We start from the raw sequence: 13,309 nt of genomic DNA, 5'->3' as shown, positions 1-13,309 counted from the left end.
GAAAATGAAGCTATCAAACCCAAAGCTACAAAATAAGTATGCAATGAGTTATTTAGACAAGGTCTTTGAAAATACAAGGTGGGAGAAACTGAGTCACATCAGAAAGTGTTAAGTTACCTGAGGGTTCTGGTCCAGGATGGTGACATAGGAGGCCCCTGAACTCCCGAGAACACAGCAGATGTGCCACTACACCTAGATTAGTTTTTTCTGAAACAAATGCAAAAACTAGCTGAGCTACTCTTATACATTTGGCAATCAAAAAAATATACACACTGAAATGGGCAGGAAAAGCTGAGCCAAGCCCTCACCGTAAGCCCCACACCCTCAACACAATGCCACACAATCAGGTGGAAGCTGCTAACGCCAAGGTTCTCCCTGAAGAATAGAGCTTGGACCCCACATTTAGCACCTCAACTTTTAAGACTCTGAGAGATAGACCCCTAAAACACCCAACTCTTAAAGCCAATTAGAGCTTCTATCCATGAGACCAGACCCATAAGACGAACAAAGAAATGGTATTTACCAGCCTTAGATGACTAGCTCCTGATCTTTCCCTGGATAGGATCTGTTATATACTAAAAGTTGTTGCCTCCACATTTAGCACCCCTCTAGGGGCTGCCTGCTATTGCCACCAAAGACCAGGGAAGGCAGTGGGTGCCTCTTTCGTCTATTTCCCTCTAGCCCACTCCAAAGCACCAGTATTTCCCTGGAGGGAGCTCATACACATTGTGTCTCAGTTTGAGTAGCTGCTATGCAAGGGACGTATCCCTGCAGTAGTACCTGGCTCTGACCGCCAATGGTGCTTGCATTCAGGAGTTCCACGGGACTGCAGGGGGAAAAAAAAAAAAAAAGCAGTTTTTAATGGGTGCAAGAGCAACACCACCCCCTCACCCGCCCCCATGGCTAAATACCTAGGCCAAGTGCAGAGGAACTGAGAAAAACATCCATCTCACCGTTTATCTGAAAAAGAGACCTAACTTACATACTTTCCCAGCCTCTCTGAGAGTCTGCCTTCTAATCAAACTGCATCTATGTGCTGTGATCTTACCCAGTGGAACACTAAGCAATCTTGACAAACATTCAACTAGTGGGAAGCACCGAGAACAAAAAAGTCATCTTAGACAATCACAAAAATTTAAGAAGCAACCAAGAGCTTGGGCCAGAAGGAGGTTCACCTATACAAACCACTCTAGAGACTATTATGAGCAATTATACTCCAACACACTGGACAGCCTAGCAGAAATGGATTAATTCCCACAAACCTACAACCTACCAAAGAGATCAAGGCACCTGGGTGGCTCAGTCAGTGAAGCATCTGCCTTCAGCTCAGGTCATGATCCTGGGGATCAAGCCCCCATGTCAGGCTCCCTGCTGAGCAGGGAGCCTGCTTCTGCTCCCTCTGCCTGCCGCTCCCCCTGCTTATACACTCTCTGTCAAATAAAATCTTAGAATAAAAAAAAAAGATGAAACCCAAGCATACCACTACTGAAAATCATCTAAACACAAAGGAAGAGAACAAGATAAAGAAACAAAGGAATTGTAAGACAATCAGAAACAACCACATGGTGATAGTAATTTTGTACCTATCAATAATTACTTTAAATGGACTCAATTCCCCAAATCAAAAGACACAGTGGCTAAATGGTTAAAAAAAAACAAGATCCATAAATATGCTGCCTACAAAACACTCACTTTAGCTTTAAGGACACACCAGGCTGAAAGTGGAGGGATAGAAAAAGATATTAAATGCATATAGCCAAAAACAAAGTAGGGGTAGCTATATATACATCAGACAAAATAGTCTTTAAGCCAAAAACTGTAACAAGAGACAAGTTCATCATATGACAATAAAAATAAATTCATCAAAAAACAGAGCATTGTAAATATTGAGGCACCCAACATCAGAGCCTATAAACATATAAAGCAAATATTAACAGACCTCAAGAGAGAATTCAACAGCAATACAATCACAACGGGGGATTTTATACCCCATTTTCAACAATGGAGATCATCCAGACAGAAAATCAATCAATAAAGACACACTGGACTTCAACAACACATTGGACCAGATGGACTGAACCAACATTTACAGAACATTCCATCTGTTAACCTTAAAAATAAAACAGCCAGTGATTTTACCAGCAAAATGAGTTTATTCAGGAATAGCAGAGGAATCACAATTTGAGCCCTGCAATTTCTAGCAAACCACAGGCAGAGTCTGGAGAACAAAAGAGAGGAACACTACAGAGGAAAAAGGAGGAAGAAAGGAGGGACTGCTTTGAGCAAAAGTCTCCTGGAGGCAAGCCAGTGTTCAGGGTGGTGATGGGTTTCTCACTGGCTAGGCAATTACTGGGCAAGGAGAAAACCTTCCTCCTGTTAAGGCAGTAAAGTGAACTTCTTCCTGCCTGGGAAGATGAAGCAAGCTGTCATAGAAAGTTCATATGTGTGAGAGCTTCCCCTCCAGGGCTTTCTGACTCCATTCTAAATCCAGTTTCCCTTTACTTTCACATTTCCCTCTTTTGATCAAGATCTTTCTCCAAAGCATAACTGATCAAGAGTTGAGTTCTCTGTATTTACTGTTTTTGTCCCTTGGTGCCGTGAAAGACCTTTCCCAGTTATCACATCCCATGTCAAAGGGAAAGTACATAGCAGTTCCAAACCACTTAAGACCCCATTTGGGTAACAAGAAAGTTAGGAGGGAGAACTCTCAGGCATTTCCTATCCGAAGTCTGTATCTTGTCAAGGTTGTACACATGAGATCAGTTTGAAGGACTGAGCCAGCGTCATCTTATTGGGGTACATCATTTCTACAAAGGTTGGACAGGCCATAGGTACAAAACTTAAAATTATAGAGTAAAAAGTAGCCATGACAGGTGCCTGGGTGGCTTAGTCGGTTAAGTGTCCGACTCTTGATTTTGGCTCAGGTCAAGATCTTGGAGTCATGAGATCAAGCTCCGCATTGGGCTCCATGCTCAGCACAGAATCTGCTTGAGATTCTCTCCCTCTCCCCCTTTGTCCCTCCCCATCCTCACTGGCTCTCTAAATAAATAAAAATCTTAAAAAAAAAAAAAAAAGCACACAACAATTCCAATTTGTATTATGGTTCGGAGCTATGACCCTAGGCTTGAAGGTAGCCAACTGAACAGATCAAAGGACCATGGAGAATCATGTAAAATTTGTTGCAACCAGTGTGCCTGCTCCCTGACTTTCTATAATTGGGTTTCTACCTATCCAGAGGTATTTACCCATGAGCAACAGGGAGTATTTGCTATTGCACAAACACCTCCTTACTTATCAAGTAGGTAATAAAGGGCTAGGTGACTGTCCCAAACTACTTCAGCCAATGAGTCAAGTGATGACTATTAGACGGCTGCTGCTTTGGCTGGCAGAGCAGAGTAGCTCTCCCAATGGAAGCCAATCTGTAGTCACGTACGCCTCCTGGAGGTTCCCATTTTGGGTGGTTAGGGAGTTTAAATGGGGTGTAGGGGAGACTTCTGATTTATTATGGCTACTGACAGGGACAGTTAAACATCCCAATAAGGACTGACCTCCAACTTGCCAGCTATCTAAACATTCATATGCCCCTGGGAAATGCTCTCTACTGTAGACAAAAATGAAACCAAGTGGAGTACAGAAGTCTCCAGCTAGGGTCTGCTTATTGATAGATCCATTAACAGGAATTCCCTGATTGACATTTTCTAGCCAGGAATCAGAGGAATTGGCATGACATTCTGTGAGGTACCATCCCATCCTGAAAGGGTCTTTTCCGAAAGCCTTGCGAAAAGGAATTAAGCCCATTTGTATCTCCCTTGCAGGGGAATGAATATTTAGATAGGGAAAAGAGTGTGCAAATGTCATATAATTGGCAAAGGTGCAAATGTTGAGATGAACTAGTACAGTTATAGTTGGAGACTTTGAAGCGAGGTATGAGAACACCTAGCTATAAATAGCCGAATCCGATAGTAACACCCATAGACCTGCAGGTATAATCAACAGTGGCATTTGGGACTAAGACAACCGGTGACACATAAGACCAAGGGATCTCCAACATCACGAACCTAACGGTTTCTGGACAGATTTGACAGTAAGCTTTCCCCTTTTGGCAACAGACCGAGAAATATGGATCAGAACCCTGTCCTCCCAGACAAGAATAAAAAAAAAAAAAAAGATGCAACAGCAAGAAAAAGGCACAGGCCTGGTCTGGTCCCTGTGGGAAAGCCTTCCCCTTTAATTTCATCTGTTTCGATTTCTACGAATCTTTACTTTCAGGTCACCAGATGGTGTTTGTCCAGTGATGATTTGGCACGTTCTTAGATGTAATACATGGATCCAAGAGTATATTCCTTGAAGTTTGGCAGCACAAAAACTGGTTAACAGTCCCTGATAGGGGGATCCCTGGGTGGCGCAGCGGTTTGGCGCCTGCCTTTGGCCCGGGGCGCGATCCTGGAGACCCGGGATCGAATCCCACGTCGGGCTCCCGGTGCATGGAGCCTGCTTCTCCCTCTGCCTGTGTCTCTGCCTCTCTCTATCTCTCTGTGACTATCATAAATAAATAAAAAAAAAATTTAAAAAAAAAAAAAAAAAAAAAAAAAACAGTCCCTGATAGGGCCTCTCCATGGGGTTGAAGAGTCTTTCTGGAGATACCTTTACCAATGACAAAATCTCTGGTCTGCGGATGCACACCAAAGTGTGATTATTCCCTATGGATTTGATTGGGCTGAAGTAGATCCCTTTTTGCCAGCTATGGATCAAAGGAAGCAGGGGCTAGGTGTATTGGACATCCTGATACAAAAAGAACAGATTCTCACTGAACTTATCCAAATATATTGTCATGAAAAAAACGACTATTTAGTAAGAGTTTCAGAATTCTGGAGGGATCAAGTAAAGAAAAATAGATAAATGCTTCAATCATTGGTACCAAATTGTTTTAAATTATAGATAGCTTAAAAGGAGAAGGGGAAGAAAGGGGAAAAGGTGGGAGGGTCCTCTAAATCTGGAAAACAAAGCATTACACCAATCAGTTTTCCATTAGTTTTAGAAATCCTTACCCAGTTCAGTGTTACGATCTTAAAGTAATCGAAAACCTGTATTCTAGAGCACCTGTCAAATTCCTTTTTCAAGAATCTCTCTGAAGATGAAACATTTCTTTAGAAACATTTATTATAAAAGCATCAGAGTAAAACAATAACTGTAAATGACAAAAGACTTAAAGATGGCACAGTTAAAGATCTGGCAAGAATTCCACATACGCATATCAAAAAAAAAAAAAAACAGTGAAGCAATTGACAAGTAAATTTGGTTCATTTTATGACATACATTTATTTTTATTTTGCATACTAATTATTAATGCATTTGACAAATTAGTCACTATTTTTAAATTCAATTAACATATAGTGTATTTTTAGTTTTGGAGGTAGAGGTCAGTGCTTCATCAGTTGCATATAATACCTAGTGCTCATTACATATGTGCCCTCCTTAATGCCCATCACCCAGTTACCCCATCCCCACCTCTCCTCCCCTCCAGCAACCCTGTTTGTTTCCTATGGTTAAGAGCCTCATGGTTTGTCTCCCTCTCTGATTAAATCTTGTTTTATTTTTCCCTCCCTTCCCCTATGATCCTGTTTTCTTATATTCTACAGATGAGTGAGATTGTATGATAATTTTCTTTCTCTGATTGATTCATTTCACTTAGCATAATACCCTCTAGTTCCATCCACGTTGTTGCAAATGGCAAGATTTCATTTTTGATGGCTGAGTAATGCTATGTGTGTGTGTGTGTGTGTGTGTGTGTGTGTGTGTATAACCACATTTTCTTTATCTGTGAAATACATTTTAAAATTATGACTGATAAGACTGTACCAGGACATATCAAAATTTTAAACATTTTAGAACATGCATATTAGCACACACCTAGACACAAAATAATATACACAAAATAAAGAAGGCTTAGTATTCCTTATTGGACAATGCATCCCATGTAATTTAATATACCAAATAAGCCTAATTAGTGTAACATCTCTGTTTTTATAAAGAGACAAAGTTTTGAGATGTTCCAGGGACACACTAGAAATTCTTACCATGAGTTTGAGGTCAAAAAAATCTCATTAAAATTTTTAATTTTGAGAAGTCTGTCAAGAATATCAAAAGATTTGGACAGTTGGGAAACAGGGTCACAGAAAATTATAAAATAATACTTAATTATCTACTTACCCAAATTGACAAAAAGATTCCAAGTACAAATATAGATTGCACAGCTGCAAAAGCTGTAACTCTTTTTGAATGGAGAACACTCAGCTTTTCTAAGTAATCAAAGATCTGAAACACAGAGGGTGATGAGTACTAAGGAGAGCACTTATTATGGTGAGTACTGTGTATGAATATATTAAGTGATGAATCACTGAATTCTACTCCTGAAACCAATATCACACTATATATGTTAACTAGAATTTTTTTTAAATTTTGGAAGAAAAAGAATGTCAAAAAATAATAAAAGTCACGTCACACACACACACACACACACACACACAGATAGAACATAGAATCTTGGGCACCTGGGTGGCTCAGTGGTTGAGCTTCTGCCTTTGGCTCAGGTCATGATCCCAGGGTCGTGGAATCAAGTCCCGCATCGGGCTTCCCCCGGAAGCCTGCTTCTCCCTCTATGTCTCTGCTTCTCTATGTGTCTTTCATGAATAAATAAACTCTTTTTTAAAAATAACACAGCATCTTTGTTTCCTAGGCAAATTACATTAAAAGTAAAGAAACTTTGTTTACAATTTCTTATTAAGAACAGACCAATAATGTACCACTGTTATTCAACATAGTACTGGGAAGTCCTACCTCAGCAATCAGACAACAAAAATAAATAGAAGGCATCCATATTGGCAAGGAAGAAATCAAACTTTCGCTCTTTGCAGATGACATGATAATCTGTGTAGAAAATCCCAAAGACTCCACCAAAAAATTGCTAGAACTCATACATGAATTCAGCAAGGCACAGGACAGAAAATCAACGAACAAAAATCTGTTGCATTTCTATATACCAATAATGAAGCAGCAGAAAGAGAAATCAAGGAATTGAGCCTATTTACATTTGCACCAAAAACCCTAAGATTTTTAAGAATAAGCCTAGGAATAAACCAAACCAAAGAGGTAAAAGATCTGTACTCTGAAAGCTATAGGACACTTATGAAAGTAACTGAAGAAGATACAAAGAGATAAAAAGCATTCCACGCTCATGGATTGGAAGAACAAATTTTGTTAAAATGTCTATACTACCCACAGCAATCTACACATTCAATGCAATCTTGATCAAAATAACAGCAGCATTTTTCACACACCTGAAACACACAATCCTAAAATTCGTATGGAACCAGAAAAGACCCGGAACAGCCAACTAATGTTGAAAAACAAAAGCAAAGTGGGAGGCATCACAGTCTCAGACTTCAAGCTGTATTACAAAGCTGTAATCATCAAGACAGTACGGTACTGGCACAAAAGCAGACACACAGATCAATGGGACAGGATAGAGAACCCAGAAATGGACCCTCAACTCTCTGGTCAACTAATCTTCGACAAAGCAGGAAAGAATATCCAGTGGGAAAAGGACAGTGTCTTCAACAAATGGTGTTGGGAAAACTGGACAGCCACATGCAGAATGAAACTGGACCACTTTCTTACACCCTACCCAAAAATAAATTCAGAAAGACCTAAATGTAAGACAGGAAACTATCAAAATCCTAGAGGAGAAAAGAGGCAACAACTTCTTTGACCTTGGCCACAACAAATTCTTGTTAGACACATCCCCAGAGGCAAGGGAAACAAAAGCAAAAAGGAACTATTGGGACCTCATCAGAATAAAAAGCCTCTGCACAGAGAAGGAAACAACAAAACTAAAAGGCAAACAACAGAATGGGAGAAGATATTTGTAAATGGAGTATTGGATAAGGGGCTAGTATCTAGAATCTATAAAGAACCCCTCAGTTTCAACACCCAAAAGATAAACAAACCAGTTAACAAATGGGCAGAAGATATGAATAGATATTTCTCCAAAGACAATGTACAAATGGCTAAGACACATGAAAAGATGCTTCAACATCATTCATCATCAGGGAAATACAAATCAAAACCGCAATGAGATGCCACCTTACACCTGTCAGAATGGCTAAAATTAACAACTCAGGGAAACAACAAATGTTGGCGAGGATGCAGACACTTTTGCACTGTTAGTTGGAATGCAAACTGCTACAGGCACTCTAGAAAACAGTATGGAGTTTCCTCAAAAAGTTAAATATAGAACTACCCTACAACCCAGCAATTGCACCACAAGGTATATATCCAAAAGATACAAAAATGCTGATTCAAAAGGCACATGCACCCCAAAGTTTATAGCAGCATTATCAACAATAGCCAAATTATGGCAAGGGCCCAAAGTCTACTGACTGATGAATAGACAAAAAAGAAGTGGTATATAGTGGTGCCAGAGAGTCACTCAGTTGGTTAAGAATCTGACTCGTGATTTCAGCTCAGGTCATGATCTCTGGGTTGTGAGATGGAGCCCCATTTCAGGCAGGCTTCATGTTGGGTGTGGAGCCTGCATAAGAGTCTCTCTCGCTCTCTTGCCCTTTGCCTCAAACTGCTCCCCATCTTAAAAAAAAAAATGTGGTAGGGTAGCCCGGGTGGCTCAGTGGTTTAGGGCCGCATTCAGCCCAGGGCGTGATCCTGGAGACCCGGGATCGAGTCCCATGTCGGGCTCCCTGCATGGAGCCTGCTTCTCTCTCTGCCTGTGTCTCTGCCTCTCTCTCTCTCTCTCTCTGTGTGTGTGTCTCTCATGAATAAATAAAACCTTTAAAAAAATTAAAAAATTTAAAAAATGTGGTAAACATACAAAGAAATACTACTCAGTCATCAAAAAGAATGAAATCTTGCCATTTGCAACAACACGGATGGAACTAGAGGGTATTATGCTAAGTGAAAAAGTCGGTCAGAGAAAGACAAATATCATATGCTTTCAGTCATGCATGGAATTTAATAAACAAAATAGATGAACAAAGGAGAAGAAACAAAAATAAGATAAAAAGAGAAAAGGAGGCAAACCATAAAAGACTCTTAACTGTAGAGAACAAATGAGGGTTGCTGGAGGTGAGATGGGTGGACAATGGGCTAAATGGGTGATGGGCATTAAAGAGGGCACTTGTTGGGATGATCTGGGTGTTATATGTAAGTGATGAATCACCAAATTCTACTCCTGAAACCAATGTTCTACTATGTTACTTGAGTTTTTTTTTTTAAAAAAGAGGCCAATAATAATAGAAAACTTTTCCTTTTAACAAGGACCAAAAAACCCCATAAATTTTAATTTTGTACCAGGATACATTTTTATTTTTTTAAAGATTTATTTATTTGAAAGAGAGAGCAAGTGAGGGAAGGGGCAGAGGGAGAGATTATCTAAGCAAACTCTCACTGAGTGTGGGGCCCAACGTGGAGCTCAACCTCACGAGCCATGAGATCAGAGCTTGAGCTGAAACCAAGAAACAGACACTTAAATAACTGAGCTGCCCAGGAACCCTAGGATATTTTTGATTTATTAAAGCTTATTTTTAAATGAATTCATTTTAATCTTAGCCAGCTTAATTACATATAAAATACCTTTCCCAAGATTTCTTTTCCACAAACCTTCTACAATTTTGTCCACTTGTCTGTTCTTTGCTCTTTCCCTTTCCAAAACAGCCTGCTTTCTCTTAGGATAAAATCACTTTGATTCTCCTCAACAAAATACACATCCATTCCTCATACCTTCTTTTACTAAAAGCACACATCCTACTTTCTTTGCACACTTTTCATATATAGTTTTCTTTCATCATTATTTGCAGCAGGTGTATTTTTACATGTGTTTAGAACCCTTAACCCTTAGGATCCCTAATTCCCAGCAAAAACTGAAGTGTAAGCAACTATGGATTGCAAATTTATAAATATATTTTATGACTAGAAACATGTGCTTTTCTCATAGGACATTTTCTCAGCATGGCATGAAGTGTGTTCACTAACAGACCCAAATATCATTAGTTTCTCCGTAATAAGTCAAAAGTGGGTAAGTTTATTTTCAGTAATGTTTTAATATTTTATCTCCTTTAAAAAAGTATCCAGATATTCAATGAAATTCCATCATTTAAGTCAGCAAAACTCTCAAGTTTGGAGATTTTTGGACCAAAAAATATCTGAGGAAGCTATTTTTAGCCATACATGCCATAAAAACATAATCATTGCACCTAAAAACTTTTTTTTTAAGATTTTATTTATTTATTCATTCATTCACGATAGACACAGAGAGAGAGGCAGAGACAGGAGCAGGCTCCATGCAGGGAGCCTGATGTGGGACTTGATCCCGGGACTCCAGGATCATGCCTGGACCGAAGGCAGGTGCCAAACCGCTGAGCCACCCAGGAATCCCCCTGCACCTAAAAACTCTTATCCTACTTTTGTTTATATAGTCCTGTTGTTCCCACTAATTATGTTTAGATCACTCACAAAAACTTCATGAGACATTAGACAATGACAGCCATCATCTCAAGCAAATTTTCTTGCTGACAGATTTTGTGATAGAGATAACATAAACTTTATTGACTAATAAACCCAGGTAGAATAAAAGTTACGTGTCTGCATTATAGTCGATGTTGATAATTCTAAGACATGTCTGTCTTAATTAAACCAACAAACTAGCTTTTATTTACTGATTATCCTGGATCATGTGAACCCAAGAAACATCTGGGTTAATTTTATATGTACTTATTTTTCTTTAAGCCAAGTAGAGCTCTTTACAAATTAATTTTGGCAATATTGTAAGTAGAAAAATACAGACATACATAGACATATGTAAACAACCACAGAGATAAGCTTTAGTTTATTTTTTATTTATTTATTTTTTTGGATAAGCTTTAGTTTAAAACAAACAAAAAAAAACCTTAGCCATGTCTCAAGCACAAAACTCCTAAGAGTAGCTGGATCCAAATTGTGTTTCTAGAAGATGGATTAAGTTTACCTGCTCAAAAAAAAAAAAAGTTTACCTGCTCAGATGGCCAAAGTTTGTGTTTTTTCATGAAAGATTTTTATCTGCAGGCTGTTAAAGATGCTTTTTAATTTTTTAAGATTTTATTTATTTGAGAGAGAATGCAGGAGAGCGTGCCCAAGTGGCGGAGAGGGGTAGAGGGAGAGGGAGAAGCAGGCTCCCCGCTAAGCAGGGACACCAGTGCAGGGCTCCATCCCAGGACCCCAGGACCATGATCTGGGCTGAAGGCAGCCGCTTAACTGCTTAATTGCTCAACAGACTGAGCCACCCACGCACCCCAAGGATCCTTTTTAGAGCTGTTTTTGAAATCATTTTGTCTTTTAGAAGCTCCTGCATACCACAGAATGCACTCCATGGTCTCGGAGAGGGTTGGGATCCTCTCTTTACGGTGGCCCTTCAGGTGGATTTATCTAAGTCAAAGTTTCCCCAGAATGGACCATCACAATTCCAAATTATCCAAAAGTTTGCCTATTTTTCCACAAAGGCCACGAGCCTGGTCCAAGGACTAGGGTGAACCTATCCTGCCTTTAGATTCCCTAAAGTGTCTTACCTACAAGGGACCCTGTTTTGAACAGCTGTTCTGAAACAAGGGAATAATGTGTTTTACCCCTGCTCTCGGACAGGATGGGTCACTTACCAAGAAGCTGCAGCAAACAGAAAGAGGACAAATATAAACCAAAGAGTACTCAACAGGCAAGGCAGTGCCTCCACAGAAACAAAAAACGAATACTGAATAAAGTCAGAGGGCTTAACCAAGGGAGGGAACTCCATTGGAGAGGAGATTTACCCAACCAAAAGAAAAAAGCCATCTCAGGGAAGTGGAGAACACAAAGGGCTTAGGTGGGTACTGCCATTTGTTCTGAGGGTTGTTAGTTCCTCAGGTATTCATCTCCTTCAGATCCCACTTCTGATCACTAAGTAATGTTGACTTTATTTTTTTTTAAGATTTTATTTATTTATTCATAAGAGACACAGAGAGAGAGAGAGAGAGAGAGACAGAGACGCAGGCAGAAGGAGAAGCAGGCTCCATGCAGGGAGCCCAACATGGGACTCGATCCCAGGACATCGGGATCTTCCTTCCTCCTGCTAGAGCAATAAAGTAAACTTTTTCTGGCATAGAAATGAAGTAAGCTGTGATGAAAAGTTCACGTGTGGGAGAGCTCCCTGCTACAGGGCTTCCCAACTCCATTCTAAGTAAGATTTCTCTTTATTAATTTTCACGAATCCAACAGGAACATAAGACATTCTTAAGCTCACACAGAACATTCTTCATGATAGATCATATGTTAGGCTACAAAACAAGTAAAAAAGTTTAAGATTGAAATCATAACAACCACAATGGTATAAAACTAGAAATCAGTTTTAAGAATAAAGTTGGAAAATAACCAAATACATGGAAATTAAACAACATGCTCTTAACCAACAAATGGGTCAAATAAGAAAGAGAAATAAAAAACATCTTGAGACAAATGAAAAGCAAAACATAACATACCAACACTACGGCATGTGGCAAGTGCTGTTCTAAGAGAGAAATTTAGAGCAGTAAATGTCTACGTTAAAAAACAAAAAGCTCAAACACAAAACCTAACTTTATATCTCAAGGAACTACAAAAAGAAAAACTAGGCCCAAAACTAGCAGAAGGAAGGAAATACAAAGATCAGAGCAGAAATAAATAAACTAGAGACTAAAAAGACAACAGAAAAGACCAGTGGAACTAATAGCTGGATTTTTTGAAAAGATAAAACCTTAGCTAGATTTAGCAAACCTTAAAACCTTAGCAAAAGAAAAAAAAAGACTCAAATAAAAGTATAAATGAAAGAAGAGACTTTACAACTGATACCACACAAATATGCAGAGTCCTAAGAGACTATTAGGAGGAATTATACCCCAACAAACTGACAACTTAGCAGAAACGGATAAATTCCTCCAAATCTACAACCTACCAAAACTGAACCATGAATAGAAAAATCTGAAGAGATTAGGGTGCCTGGGTGGCTCAGTCAGTTAAGCATCTGCCTCCGGTTCAGCTCATGATTCTGGGTCCTGGAATCACATCTGGCTCACTGCTCAGCAGGAAGTCGGCTTCTCCTTCTGCCCTTCCCCCTGCTCAAGTCTCTTTCAGATGAATAAATAAAATCTTTCAAAAAAATCCAAAGAGACCAATTACTAGTAAGGAGATCAAAGCAGTCATCAAAACTCTTCCCACAAAAAAAGTCCAGGACCAGATGGCTTCACTGGTGAATTCT

The sequence above is a fragment of the Vulpes lagopus genome, chromosome X (assembly GCF_018345385.1).
Source record: "Vulpes lagopus strain Blue_001 chromosome X, ASM1834538v1, whole genome shotgun sequence".
NCBI classification, from domain to species: domain Eukaryota; kingdom Metazoa; phylum Chordata; class Mammalia; order Carnivora; family Canidae; genus Vulpes; species Vulpes lagopus.
The sequence above is the reverse complement of the archived record's forward strand: the minus strand, read 5'-3'. Positions refer to the sequence as shown.